We start from the raw sequence: 16,342 nt of genomic DNA, 5'->3' as shown, positions 1-16,342 counted from the left end.
CAACAACTAAATAAACCCATAACAAAAGAAGAGATTGGAAAGCTAATGAAAAAACTCTGAACAAAAAAAAGCCCTGGTCCGGACAGCTTCAATGCAGAGTTCCACAAAACTTTCAGAGAAGAGTTAACACCAATACTACCAAAGGTATTTCAGAGTGTAGAAGAGGACAGAATGCTCCTAAACTCACTCTATGAAGCCAACATACCCCTGATACCAAAACCAGGTAAAAACACCACAAAAAAAAGAAAATTACAGACTTATATCCCTCAGGAACTTAGATACAAAAATCTTCAACAAAATCCTAGCCAATACAATTCAACAACATGTCAAAAAAATGATTCACCATGACCAAGTGGGATTCATACCAGGTATGCAAGGATGGTTCAACGTTAGAAAAACAATTAATGTAATCCATCATACAGATAAAACAAAAGACAAGAACCGCATGCTCTTATAAATTGATGCAGAAAAGGCATTTGACAAAGTTCAACACCCATTCGTGATAAAAACTCTCAGCAAAATGGGGATAGAAGGAAAATTCCTCAACATAATAAAGGGCATTTATACAAAGCCGACAGCCAAAATCATCCTAAATGGAGAGAGTCTGAAAGCATTCCCCCTGAGATCAGGAAACAGACAAGGATGTCCTTTATCACTGCTCTTATTCAACATTGTGCTGGAAGTCCTGGCCAGAGCAATTAAAAAAAAGGCTAGATAAAAAGAGCTTCCAGATTGGTAAGGAAGAAGTAAAAGCATCTCTATTTGCAGATGACATGATCTTATACACAGGAAACCCTAAAGAATCCTCAAGAAAACCAGTGAAACCAATAGAAAAGTTCAGAAGAGTATCAGCATATAAGATAAATATACAAAAATCAGTTGGATTCCTCTACACCAACAAAAAGAACATTGAAGAGGAAATCACCAAATCAATACCATTTACAGTATGCTCCGAAAAAGATAAAATACTTAGGGATAAACCTTACCAGAGAGATAAAGACCCATACAAAGAAAACTACAAGACACTACTGCAAGAAACCAAAAGAGACCTACATCAGTGGAAAAACCTACCTTGCTCATGGATAGGAAGACTTAACATTGTAAAAATGTCTATTCTACCAAAAGCCATCTATAGATATTACACAATTCTGATCCAAATTCCAACGACATTTCTTAATGAGATGGAGAAACAAATCATCAACTTCCTATGGAAGGGAAAAAAGCTCCAGATATGTAGAGCATTACTGGAAAAGAAGAACAAAGTGGGAGACCTCATTCTCCCTGATTTAAAACCTGTTATACCACCACAGTAGTGAAAACAGCCTGTTACTGGTACAACAACAGAAACACAGGCCAATGGAACAGAATTGAGAATCTAGACATAAATCCATCCACATATGAGCAGCTGACATTTGACAAAAGCCCAAAGTCAGTTAAAAGGGGGAAAACACAGGCTATTTAATAAATGGTGCTGGCATAACTGGATATCCATCTGCAAAAAAAAAAAAAAAGAAAGAAAGAAACAAGACCCATACCTCACACCATGTACAAAAACTAACTCAAAATGGATCAAAGAGAGGCGGAGCCAAGATGGCGGACTAGGCAGACGCTACCTTGGATCCCTCTTACAACAAAGACACGGAAAAACAAGTGAATTGATCACATACGTAACAATCTACGAACCCTGAACAACAAACACAGATTTAGAGACGGAGAACGAACTAATACGGGGAAGCAGCGATTGTTTCCAGAGCCTGGAGCCAGCGTACCAGTCAGGTACGGCACAAGCACAGAGAGCTGCTCCACCCCCCTGAACTAACCCCGGGAGGGGGACCAGCCGGTTCCATGGGCGGCGTGGGACGCAGCCAGTAGGAGAAGTCCCCGGGAGGCAGTGACTGGTCTTGGAGCAGAAAGAGCAGCATCCGAGCCGGGGAACCGTCCTGCAGGGATTTGGACTGGATGCAGGTACGGCATAAACACAGAGAGTTGCTCCACCTGCCTGAACTAACCTGGGGAAGGGACCCATCAGCCGGCAGGAGAAGTCCCCGGGAGGCAGCGACTGGTATTGGAGCGGGGAGAACAGCGTCCCAGCTGGGACACTCGGTCACGGCACAAGCACGGGGAGCTGCTCCACCCATCTGAACTAACCCCAGGAGGAGGCCCAACTGGTTCTCGAGGGCGGCACGGCCACGTGGCTGGAGGGACGAGAAGTCCCTGGGAGGCAGCGACTGATTTTGGAGTCGAGAGTGCACCGTCCCAGTAGGGGAGCCTTGATGCTGGGCGTGGGGCTGGAGGCGGAGGATCTGACAGTGACTCCAGCGGGCCAGACCCCCCGGGGGCAATCTCCACACAGCCAGCACACATAGGCGACGTGCCCTGCGGCAATCTCAGATATAATAGTCATTCCAAGCAAGACAAGCAACTCTGGCTATATTCTGAGGTGCTACTCTCCTATCTCTCTGTTCCCTCCCCCACCCTCCCCAGGCGGCTTCATTAACATCTGAATAGCCTGAGTCAGAGGGAGAACTCTAATAGGGATCTGACCGCATTTTTTTTTTAGCGGATTTTCTGGAAAAACTAGTTTCCCACTGATGGCTCGGAGACAACAATCCATATCAAACCACTTAAAGAAGCAGACCATGACAGCTTCTCCAACCCCCCAAACAGAAGAATCAAAATCTTTCCCAAATGAAGATACAATCTTGGAATTATCAGATACAGAATATAAAAAACTAATTTACAGAATGCTTAATGATATCACAAAGGAAATTAGGATAACTGCAGAAAAAGCCAAGGAACACACTGATAAAACTGTTGAAAAACTCAAAAAGATTATTCAAGAACATAGTGGAAAAATTAATAAGTTGCAAGAATCCATAGAGAGACAACATGTAGAAATCCAAAAGATTAACAATAAAATAACAGAATTAGACAACGCAATAGGAAGTCAGAGGAGCAGACTCGAGCAATTAGAATGCAGACTGGGACATCTGGAGGACCAGGGAATCAACACCAACATAGCTGAAAAAAATCAGATAAAAGAATTAAAAAAAATGAAGAAACCCTAAGAATTATGTGGGACTCTCTCAAGAAGGATAACCTGCGGGTGATTGGAGTCCCAGAACAGGGAGGGGGGACAGAAAACACAGAGAAAATAGTTGAAGAACTCCTGACACAAAACTTCCCTGACATCATGAAAGACGAAAGGATATCTATCCAAGATGCTCATCGAACCCCATTTAGGATTGATCCAAAAAGAAAAACACCAAGACATATTATCATCAAACTCACCAAAACCAAAGATAAACAGAAAATTTTAAAAGCAGCCAGGGAGAAAAGAAAGGTTTCCTTCAAGGGAGAATCAATAAGAATATGTTCTGACTACTCAGCAGAAACTACGCAGGCAAGAAGGGAATGGGACGACATATACAGAACACTGAAGGAGAAAAACTGCCAGCCAAGGATCATATATCCAGCAAAACTCTCTCTGAAATATGAAGGCGAAATTAAGATATTTAAAGATAAACACAAGTTTAGAGAATTTGTAAAAACCAAACCAAAGCCACAAGAAATACTAAAGGATATTGTTTGGTCAGAGAACCAATAATATCAGATACCAGCACAACACAAGGTCACAAAACAGAACGTCCTGATATCAACTCAAATAGGGAAATCACAAAAACAAACAAATTAAGATTAATTAAAAAAAAACTAAATACACATAACAGGGAATCATGGAAGTTAATAGGTAAAAGATCACAATAATCAAAAAGAGGGACTAAATACAGGAGGCATTGAGCTGCCATATGGAGAGTGATACAAGGCGATATAGAACAATACAAGTTAGGTTTTTACTTAGAAAAATAGGGGTAAATAATAAGGTAACCACAAAAAGGTATAACAACTCTATAACTCAAGATAAAAACCAAGAAAAACATAACGACTCAACTACCATAAAGTCAAGCACTATGAAAATGAGGATCTCACAATTTACTAAGAAAAACGCCTCAGCACAAAAAAGTAAGTGGAAAAATGAAATTGTCAACAACACACATAAAAAGGCATCAAAATGACAGCACTAAAAACTTATTTATCTATAATTACCCTGAATGTAAATGGACTAAATGCACCAATAAAGAGACAGAGAGTCACAGGCTGGATAAAGAAACACGATCCATCTATATGCTGCCTACAAGAGACACACCTTAGACTTAGAGACACAAACAAACTAAAACTCAAAGGATGGAAAAAAGTATATCAAGCAAACAATAAGCAAAAAAGAAGAGGAGTAGCAATATTAATTTCTGACAAAATAGACTTTAGACTTAAATCCACCACAAAGGATAAAGAAGGACACTATATAATGATAAAAGGGACAATTGATCAGGAAGACATAACCATATTAAATATTTATGCACCCAATGACAGGGCTGCAAGATACATAAATCAAATTTTAACAGAATTGAAAAGCGAGATAGATACCTCCACAATTATAGTAGGAGACTTCAACACACCACTTTCGGAGAAGGACAGGACATCCAGTAAGAAGCTCAACAGAGACACGAAAGACCTACTTACAACAATCAACCAACTTGACCTCATTGACTTATACAGAACTCTCCACCCAACTACTGCAAAGTATACTTTTTTTTCTAGCGCACATGGAACATTCTCTAGAATAGACCACATATTAGGTCATAAAACAAACCTTTGCAGAGTCCAAAACATCGAAATATTACAAAGCATCTTCTCAGACCACAAGGCAATAAAACTAGAGATCAATAACAGAAAAACTAGGGAAAAGAAATCAAATACTTGGAAACTGAACAATACCCTCCTGAAAAAAGACTGGGTTATAGAAGACATCGAGGAGGGAATAAGGAAATTCATAGAAAGCAACGAGAATGAAAATACTTCCTATCAAAACCTCTGGGACACAGCAAAAGCAGTGCTCAGAGGCCAATTTATATCGATAAATGCACACATACAAAAAGAAGAAAGAGCCAAAATCAGAGAACTGTCCCTACAACTTGAACAAATAGAAAGTGAGCAACAAAAGAATCCATCAGGCACCAGAAGAAAACAAATAATAAAAATTAGAGCTGAACTAAATGAATTAGAGAACAGAAAAACAATTGAAAGAATTAACAAAGCCAAAAGCTGGTTCTTTGAAAAAATTAACAAAATTGATAAACCATTGGCTAGACTGACTAAAGAAATACAGGAAAGGAAACAAATAACCCGAATAAGAAATGAGAAGGACCACATCACAACAGAACCAAATGAAATTAAAAGAATCATTTCAGATTATTATGAAAAATTGTACTCTAACAAATTTGCAAACCTAGAAGAAAGGGATGAATTTCTGGAAAAACACTAGCTACCTAAACTAACACATTCAGAAGTAGAACAACTAAATAGACCCATAAGAAAAAAAGAGATTGAAACGGTAATCAAAAAACTCCCAACCAAAAAAAGCCCTGGCCCGGATGGCTTCACTGCAGAGTTCTACCAAACTTTCAGAGAAGAGTTAACACCACTACTACTAAAGGTATTCCAAAGCATAGAAAATGACGGAATACTACCCAACTCATTCTATGAAGCCACCATCTCCCTGATACCAAAACCAGGTAAAGACATTACAAAAAAAGAAAATTATAGACCTATATCCCTCATGAACATTGATGCAAAAATCCTCAACAAAATTCTAGCCAATAGAATCCAACAACACATCAAAAAAATAATTCACCCTGATCAAGTGGGATTTATACCAGGTATGCAAGGCTGGTTTAATATCAGAAAAACCATTAATGTAATCCATCACATAAATAAAACAAAAGATAAAAACCACATGATCTTATCAATTCATGCAGAAAAGGCATTTGACAAAGTCCAACACCCATTTATGATAACAACTCTTACCAAAATAGGAATGGAAGGAAAATTCCTCAACATAATAAAGGGCATCTATGCAAAGCCAACAGCCAATATCACTCTAAATGGAGAGAACCTGAAAGCATTTCCCTTGAGAACAGGAACCAGACAAGGATGCCCTTTATCACCGCTCTTATTCAACATCGTGCTAGAAGTCCTAGCCAGGGCAATTAGGCTAGACAAAGAAATAAAAGGTATCCGGATTGGCAAGGAAGAAGTAAAGTTATCACTATTTGCAGATGACATGATTATATACACAGAAAACCCTAAGGAATCCTCCAGAAAACTACTGAAACTAATAGAAGAGTTTGGCAGAGTCTCAGGTTATAAAATAAACATACACTTGGATTCCTCTACATCAACAAAAAGAACACCGAAGAGGAAATAACCAAATCAATACCATTCACAGTAGCCCCCAAGAAGATAAAAAAAAAAGGATGTAAAAGACCTATACAAAGAAAACTACAAAGCTCTACTACAAGAAATTCAAAAGGACATACTTAAGTGGAAAAACATACCTTGCTCATGGATAGCAAGACTTAACATAGTAAAAATGTCTATTCTACCAAAAGCCATCTATACATATAACGCACTTCCGATCCAAATTCCAATGTCATATTTTAAGGGGACAGAGAAACAAATCACCAATTTCATATGGAAGGGAAAGAAGCCCCGGATAAGCAAAGCACTACTGAAAAAGAAGAAGAAAGTGGGAGGCCTCACCTTACCTGACTTCAGAACCTATTATACAGCCACAGTAGTCAAAACAGCCTGGTATTGGTACAACAACAGGCACATAGACCAATGGAACAGAATTGAGAACCCAGACATAGATCCATCCATGTATGAGCAGCTGATATTTGACAAAGGACCAGTGTCAATTAACTGGGGAAAAGATAGCCTTTTTAACAAATGGTGCTGGCATAACTGGATATCCATTTGCAAAAAAATGAAACAGGACCTATACCTCACACCATGCACAAAAACTAACTCCAAGTGGATCAAAGACCTAAACATAAAGACTAAAACGATAAAGATCATGGAAGAAAAAATAGGGACAACCCTAGGAGCCCTAATACAAGGTATAAACAGAATACAAAACATTACCAAAAATGATGAAGAGAAACCAGATAACTGGGAGCTCCTAAAAATCAAACACCTATGCTCATCTAAAGACTTCTCCAAAAGAGTAAAAAGACCACCTACAGACTGGGAAAGAATTTTCAGGTATGACATCTCCGACCAGCACCTGATCTCTAAAATCTACATGATTCTGCCAAAACTCAACCACAAAAAGACAAACAACCCAATCAAGAAGTGGGAAAAGGATATGAACACACATTTCACTAAAGAAGATATTCAGGCAGCCAACAGATACATGAGAAAATGCTCTCGATCATTAGCCATTAGAGAAATGCAAATTAAAACTACGATGAGATTCCATCTCACCCCAGCAAGGCTGGCATTAATCCAAAAAACACAAAATAATAAATGTTGGAGAGGCTGCGGAGAGATTGGAACTCTCATACACTGCTGGTGGGAATGTCAAATGGTACAACCACTTTGGAAATCTATCTGGCATTATCTTAAACAGTTAGAAATAGAACTACCATACAACCCAGAAATCCCACTCCTAGGAATATACCCTAGAGATACAAGAGCCTTCATACAAACAGATATATGCACACCCATGTTTATTGCAGCTCTGTTTACAATAGCAAAAAGTTGGAAGCAACCAAGGTGTCCATCAACGGATGAATGGGTAAATAAATTGTGGTATATTCACACAATGGAATACTACGCATCGATGAAGAACAGTGACGAATCTCTGAAATATTTCATAACATGGAGGAACCTGGAAGGCATTATGCTGAGCGAAATTAGTCAGAGGCAAAAGGACAAATATTGTACAAGACCACTATTATAAGATCTTGAGAAATAGTAAACCTGAGAAGAACACATACTTTTGTGGTTACGAGGCGGGGAGGGAGAGAGGGTGGGAGAGGGTTTTCTATTGATTAATAAGTAGATAAGAACTGGTTTAGGTGAAGGGAAAGACAACACTCAATACATGGAAGGTCAGCTCAATTGGACTGGACCAAAAGCAAAGAAGTTTCCGGGATAAAATGAATGCTTCAAAGGTCAGCGGAGCAAGTGCGGGGGTCTGGGGAACACGGTTTGCGGGAACTTCTAAGTCAATTGGCAAAATAATTCTATTATGAAAACATTCTGCATCCCACTTTGAAATGTGGCGTCTGGGGTCTTAAATGCTAACAAGCGGCCATCTAAGATGCAGCAGTTGGTCTCAACCCACCTGGAGCAAGGGAAAATGAAGAACACCAAGGCTACACGACAACTAAGAGCCCAAGAGACAGAAGGGGCCACATGAACCAGAGACCTGCATCATCCTGAGACCAGCAGAACTAGTTGGTGCCCGGCCACAACCGATGACTGCCCTGACAGGGAGCACAGGAGAGGACCCCTGAGGGAGTAGGAGATCAGTGGGATGCAGACCCCAAATTCTCATGGAGAGACCAAACTTGATGGTCTGACTGAGACTGGAGGAATCCCGGCGGGCATGCTCCCCAGACCTTCAGTTGACACAGGACAGGAACCATCCCCGAAGACAACTCATCAGAAATGAAAGGGACTGGTCAGCGGGTAGGAGAGAGACGCTGATGAAGAGTGAGCTAATTATATCGGGTGGACACTTGAGATTGTGTTGGCGACTCTTGTCTGGAGGGGGGATGGGAGGATAGAGAGAGAGGGAAGCCGGCAAAATTGTCAAGAAAGGAGAGACTGAAAGGGCTGACTCAAGAGGGGGAGAGCAAGTGGGAGTAGGGAGTGAGATGTATGTAAACTTATATGTGACAGACTGATTGGATTGGTAAACGTTCACTTGAAGCTTAATAAAAGTTATTAAAAAAAAAATGGATCAAAGACCTAAATATAAAATCTAAAATGATAAAGATCATGGAAGAAAAGATGGGGACAATGCTAGGAGCCCTAATACAGGGCATAAACAGTACACAAAACATTACTAACAATGCAGAAGAGAAACCAGATAACTGGGAGCTCCTAAAAAACAAACACCGATGCTCATCTAAGGACTTCACCAAAAGAGTAAAAACATTACCCTACAGACTGGGAAAAAGTTTTTAGCTATGTCATGCCCAATCAGCATCTGATCTCTCAAATCTACATGAAACTGCAAAAAGACAAATAACCCAATTAAAAAATGGGCAAAGGACATGAACAGGCACTTCACTAAAGAACACATTCAGGTAGCTAACATGAGGAAATGCTCACGATCATTAGCCATTAGAGAAATGCAAATCAAAACTACAGTGAGATTCCACCTCACTCCAACAAGGCTGCATTAATCCTAAAAACACAAAATAACCAGTGTTGGAGAGGCTGTGGAGAGACTGGAACATTTATACACTGCTGGTGGGAATGTAAAATGGTACAACCACTTTGGAAATCGATTTGGTGCTTCCTTAAGAAGCTAGAAATAGAATTACCATAGGATCCAGCAAGCCCACTCCTTGGAATATATCCTAGAGAAATAAGAGCCTTTACACGCATATCTATGCACACCCATGTTCACTGCAGCACCGATTAAAATAGCAAAAAGATGGAAGCAACCAAGGTGCCCATTCACGGATGAATGGATAAATAAACTATGGTATATTCACACAATGGAATTCTATGCATTGATAAAGAACAATGATGAATCCGTGAAACATTTCGTAACATGGAGGAATTTGGAACGCATTATGCTGGGTGAAATTAGTCAGTTGCCAAAGGACAAATATTGTATGAGACCACTATTATAAGAACTCAGAAAATAGTTTAAACAGAGAAGAAAATATTCTTTGATGGTTACGAGAGTGGGGAGGGAAGGAGGGAGGGAGAAGGGTTTTCACTAATTAGATAGTAGACAAGAATTATTTTAGGTGCAGGGAAAGACAACACACAACAAAGGAGAGGTCAGCACAACTGGACTAATCTAAAAGCAAAGAAGTTTCCTGAATACAATGAACACTTCGAAAGCCAGTGTAGAAGGGGCAGGGGTTTGGGACAATGGTTTCAGGGGACATTTAAGTCAATTGGTATAATGAAATCTATTAGGAAAACATTCTGCATCCCACTTTGGAGTGTGGTGTCTCGGGTTTTAAACGCTAGCAAGTGGCCATCTAAGATGCATCAATTGGGCTCAACCCACCTGGACCAAAAGAGAATGAAGAATACCAAAGGCACAAGGTAATTATGGGCCCAAGAGACAGAAAGGGCCACATAAACCAGAGAGTACATCAGCCTGAGACCAGAACTAGATGGTGCCAGGCTACAACCAATGACTGCCCTGACAGGGAACACAACAGAGAACTGCTGAGGGAACAAGAGAGCAGTGGGGATGCAGACCTCAAATTCTCATAAAAAGACCAGACTTAATGGTCTGACTGACACTAGAAGAACCACAGAGGTCATGGTCCCCAGACCTTCTGTTAGCCCAAGACAGGAATCTTCTCAAAGCCAACTCTTCAGACAGGGATTGGGCTGAACTATGGGATAGAAAATGATACTGGTGAAGAGTGAGCTTCTTGGATCAAGTAGACACATGAGACCATGTGGGCAGCTCCTGTCCAGAGGGGAGATGAGAGGGCAGACGGGGTAAGAAGTTGGCCAAATGGACACGAAAATAGAGAGTGGAGGGAAGGAGTGTGCTCTCTCACTAGAGGGAGAGCAACTAGGAGTATATAGCAAGGTGTATATAAGTGTTTGTATGAGAGAATGACTTGGTTTGTAAATTTTCACTTAAAGCACGATCAAAAAATTTTTTTAAATTATAGATATATTTTAATACATATATACAGAAATACACAAATCATAAAAATTTAGCTGAACCACGAAGAGGAGTCAGATGATGTTAGCATTTTATCAGTTTCGGTAATAACTCCACTTGTGGAAAGTTCTAGATCATCTGGATTCTCCTTGGGAATGGGGATGGTGTTTCTAGTCAAGAAATTACTGAGAGCTGTCTGTATTGTCCTTTTCTGTTTTTCTTCATATATTTTGCAGTAACATCTCCCTGCTTCGTGAATCTATTGACTTTAGCAAACCCATCAGCATTTGGGCCCATGTTTTCAAACAACTGAATCCCCTGATTTCGTTTAGGAAAATCTCGAGCTAACCCTTTCACTGTAAAATTTTTGACAACTCTCCTTACTCTTCCATCTTCTCTGGCTTGTCCTTGAATTTTGCAGTAGCTTTGACATCGACTCTTCCTTCTCCTCTAGTTATATGCAGTTTACATAAAACAAATCGGCATTTGAAGCGTTGAAACTAGCCCTTGAAGGCATTAAAGAACTTGCAGTGGTTTTCTCCTTGCTGTTCCTTCAGGTTTTCAAAAAGGCTGCGTGCTTTCATTTGAATTTTCAGTAAACTCATAGGAATCCTCTTCTGACTGGAAGAGATGCATATTGATGCCTATTCCCAAGAAAGGTGATCCAGCCGAATGTGGAAATTATAGAACAATATCATTAATACCACACACAAGCAAAATTTTGCTGAAGATCATTCAAAAACGGCTGCAGCAGTATATCGACAGGGAACTGCCAGAAATTCAGGCCGGTTTCAGAAGAGGACGTGGTACCATTGCTGATGTCAGGTGGACCCTGGCTGAAAGCAGAGAATACCAGAAGGATGTTCACCTGTGTTTTATTGACTATGCAAAGGCATTTGACTGTGTAGATCATACCAAACTATGGATAACGCTGCAAAGAATGGGAATTCCAGAACACTTAATTGTGCTCACGAGGAACCTTTACATAGATCAAGAGGCAGTTGTTCGGACAGAACAAGGGGATACTGATTGGTTTAAAGTCAGGGAAGTTGTGCATCGGGGTTATATTCATTCACCACACTTACTCAATCTGTATGCTGAACAAATAATCTGAGAAGCTGGACTATATGAAGAAGAACGGGGCATCAGGATTGGAGGAAGACTCAGTAACAACCTGCATTATGCAGATGACACAACCTCGCTTGCTGAAAGGGAAGAGGACTTGAAGCACTTACTAATGAAGATCAAAGACCACAGCCTTCAGTATGGATTACACCTCAACATAAAGAAAACAAAAATCCTCACAACTGGACCAACGAGCAACATCATGATAAAGAGGGAAAAGATTGAAGTTGTCAAGGATTTCGTTTTACTTGGATCCACAATCAACAGCCATGGAAGCTGCAGTCAAGAAATCAAACGAGGCATTGCATTGGGTAAATCTGCTGCAAAGGACCTCGTCAGAGTGTTGAAGAGCAAAGATATCACCCTGAAGACTAAGGTGTGCCTGACCCAAGCCATGGTTTTTTCAATCACATCATATGCATGTGAAAGCCAGACAATGAATAAGGAAGACCAAAGAAGAATTGACGCCTTTCAATTTTGGTGTTGGCGAAGAATATTGAATATACCATGGACTGCCAAAAGAACGAACAAATCTGTCTTGGAAGAAGTACAACCAGAATGCCCCTTAGAAGCAAGGATGGCGAGACTGCGTCTTACATACTTTGGACATGTTGTCAGGAGGGATGAGTCCCTGGAGAAGGACATCATGCTTGGCAGAGTACAGGGTCAGCGGAAAAAGGAAGACCCTCAACGAGGTGGATTGACACAGTGGCTGCAACAATGGGCTCAAGGATAACAATTGTAAGGATGGCTCAGGACCAGGCAGTATTTCGTTCTGTTGTGCATAGAGTCGCTATGAGTTGGAACCAACTTGACGCACGTAACAGCAACAACAAAGCAAACCTCAACAAGTTCCAAGTAATTGAAATCACACAGAGTGTTTTCTCTAACCACAGTAGAACCAAGCTAGAGAGGTAGCTTCATCAACTTGTTAAAGAATATTTGCAAAAAAACTCCTACAGCTAGCATTATATTTAATGGTAGAAGACTGAACCTTTTCCCCCAGATCAGGAACAAGGCAAGGAAGTCCACTTTCCCGTTCCTATTTAACACTCTTTTTTCCTTTTTCTTTTTTTTTAACTGTATAGGTATTTGTATTTTAAGAAAATGTATGATACGGTACAATTCTGCAAAGTACACAAACACCAGTTTATAAAATTAGTGTTTTGAGAGTCTTCCTCATTTTTGCTGGCCCTCTACTTTATCAAACATTATGTCCTTCCCCAGGGAATGATCCCTCCTGATAACATGCCCAAAGTACAGGAGATGAAGCCTCACCATCCTTGCTGCTCAGGAGAAATCTGACCGTACTTCTGAGACAGACTTGTCCGTTCTTCTGACAGTCCATAGTATATTCAATGTTCTTTGCCAACACTATAATTCTAAGGCATCAGTTCTTTGGTGTTCCTTAGTCATTGCACAGCTTTTGCATACATATGAGGCGCCTATTTAACATTCTTGATTGTATTCATGTCCATGTCCTGGTGGTGATATTGTCCTCTATTTTTGTAAGGTGTTACCTTTGGGGAAACTGGGCTCTCACAGTATTCTTTCTTTTTTTCTTTCAATATTTTATTCTGTTTTAGGTGAACATTTATGCAGCAAATTTGGTTCCCATTTAACAATTTTTATACAAATTGCTCTGTCACATTGCTTTTCACAACCTGTTAGCATTCTCATTATTTTCATTCTGTTTGTTCTGTTTCCATTGATCCAGCTTCTCTGCCTCTCCCTACCTTCTTATCTTTGCTTTTGGATAACTGTTGACTGTTTGGTGTCATATAGTTGATTGCTTAAGGGAGCACATAACTCACAGGCGATATTGTTTATTTTATAAACCAATGAATTATTTGACTGAAAGGTGACCTCTGAGAGTGGCTTCAGTTCCAAGTTCATGGGGTATCTTAGGACGATAGTCTCGGGGCTTCATCTAGTTTCTGTTGGTCCAGTAAGTCTTGCCTTTTTTGTGTGTGTGTATGTGAACATAAGTTTTTATTTCCATAGCATAAATGCCCAAGAGCATAATTGCTGGTCATTTGACGATTGTATTTTTTTTTTTAATTAAATTTTATTGAGGTTCAAGTGAACGTTTACAAATCAAGTCAGACGGTCACATATAAGTTTATATACATCTTACTCCGTACACCCACTTGCTCTCCCCCTGAGTCAGCCCTTCCCGTCTCTCCTTTCGTGACATTTTTGTCAGCTTCCAACTCTCTCTATCCTCCCATCCCCCCTCCAGACAGGAGATGCCAACACAGTCTCAAGTGTCCGCCTGATATAATTAGCTCACTCTTCATCAGCATCTCTCTCCTACCCACTGTCCAGTCCCTTTCATGTCTGATGAGTTGCCTTCGGGAATGGTTCCTGTCCTGTGCCAACAAAAGGTTTGGGGACCATGACCGCCGGGATTCCTCTAGTCTCAGTCATACCATTAAGTCTGGTCTTTTTATGAGAATTTGGGGTCTGCATCCCACTGATCTCCTGCTCCCTCAGGGGTTCTCTGTTGTGCTCCCTGTCAGGGCAGGCACCGGTTGTGGCCGGGCACCATCTAGCTCTTCTGGTCTCAGGATGATGTAAGTTTCTGGTTCCTATGGCCCTTTCTGTCTCTTGGGCTATTAGTTATCGTGTGACCTTGGTGTTCTTCATTCTCCTTTGCTCCAGGTGGGTTGAGACCAATTGCTGCATCTTAGATGGCCGCTTGTTAGCATTTAAGACCCCAGACGCCACATTTCAAAGTGGGATGCAGAATGTTTTCATAATAGAATTATTTTGCCAATGGACTTAGAAGTCCCCTTAAACCATGGTCCCCAAACCCCCGCCCTTGCTCCACTGACCTTTGAAGCATTCATTTTATCCCGGAAATTTCTTTGCTTTTGGTCCAGTCCAATTAGCTGACCTTGCATGTATTGAGTGTTGTCCTTCCCTTCACATAAAGCAGTTCTTATCTACTAATTCACCAGTAAAAAACCCTCTCCCTCCCTTCCTCCCTCCCTCCCCCCCTCGTAACCACAAAAGTATGTGTTCTTCTCAGTTTATACTATTTCTCAAGATCTTATAATAGTGGTCTTATACAATATTTGTCCTTTTGCCTCTGACTAATTTCGCTCAGCATAATGCCTTCCAGGTTCCTCCACGTTATGAAATGTTTCACAGATTCTTCACTGTTCTTTATCGATGCGTAGTATTCCATTGTGTGAATATACCACAATTTATTTACCCATTCATCCATTGATGGACACCTTGGTTGCTTCCAACTTTTTGCCGTTGTAAACAGAGCTGCAATAAACATGGGTGTGCATATATCTGTTTGTGTGAAGGCTCTTATTTCTCTAGGGTATATTCCGAGAAGTGGGATTTCTAGGTTGTACGGTAGTTCTATTTCTAAGTGTTTAAGATAACACCAGATAGGTTTCCAAAGTGGTTGTACCATTTGACATTCCCACCAGCAGTGTATGAGAGTTCCAATCTCTCCGCAGCCTCTCCAACATTTATTATTTTGTGTTTTTTGGATTAATGCCAGCCTTGTTGGAGTGAGATGGAATCTCATCGTAGTTTTAATTTGCATTTCTCTAATGGCTAATGATCTAGAGCATTATCTCATGTATCTGTTAGCTGCCTGAATATCTTCTTTAGTGAAGTCCGTGTTCATATCCTTTGCCCACTTCTTGATTGGGTTGTTTGTCTTTTTGTGGTTGAGTTTTAACAGAATCATATAGATTTTAGAGATCAGGCACTGGTGGGAGATGTCATTGCTGAAAATTCTTTCCCAGTCTGTAGGTGGTCTTTTTACTCTTTTGGTGAAGTCTTTAGATGAGCATAGGTGTTTGATTTTTAGGAGCTCCCAGTTATCTGGTTTCTCTTCGTCATTTTTGGTAATCTTTTGTATTCTGTTTATGCTTTGTATTAGGGCTCCTAACTTTGTCCCTATTTTTTCTTCCATGATCTTTATCGTTTTAGTCTTTATGTTTAGGTCTTTGATCCACTTGGAGTTAGTTTTTGTGCATGGTGTGAGGTATGGGTCCTGTTTCATTTTTTTGCAAATGGATATCCAGTTATGCCAGCACCATTTGTTAAAAAGACTATCTTTTCCCCAATTAACTGACACTGGGCCTTTGTCAAATATCAGCTGCCCATTTTTTTTTTTCATATGTGGATGGATTTATATCTGGGTTCTCAATTCTGTTCCACTGGTCTATGTGCCTGTTGTTGTACCAATACCAGGCTGTTTTGACTACTGTGGCTGTGTAATAGGTTCTAAAATCAGGTAGAGTGAGGCCTCCCACTTTCTTCTTCTTTTTCAGTAATGCTTTGCTTATCCGGGGCTTCTTTCCCTTCCATATGAAGTTGGTGATTTGTTTCTCTATCCCCTTAAAATATGACATTGGAATTTGGATCAGAAGTGCATTGTATGTATAGATGGCTTTTGGTAGAATA

This window comes from Elephas maximus, chromosome 4 (genome assembly GCF_024166365.1).
Source record: "Elephas maximus indicus isolate mEleMax1 chromosome 4, mEleMax1 primary haplotype, whole genome shotgun sequence".
Classification (NCBI taxonomy): domain Eukaryota; kingdom Metazoa; phylum Chordata; class Mammalia; order Proboscidea; family Elephantidae; genus Elephas; species Elephas maximus.
The sequence above is the reverse complement of the archived record's forward strand: the minus strand, read 5'-3'. Positions refer to the sequence as shown.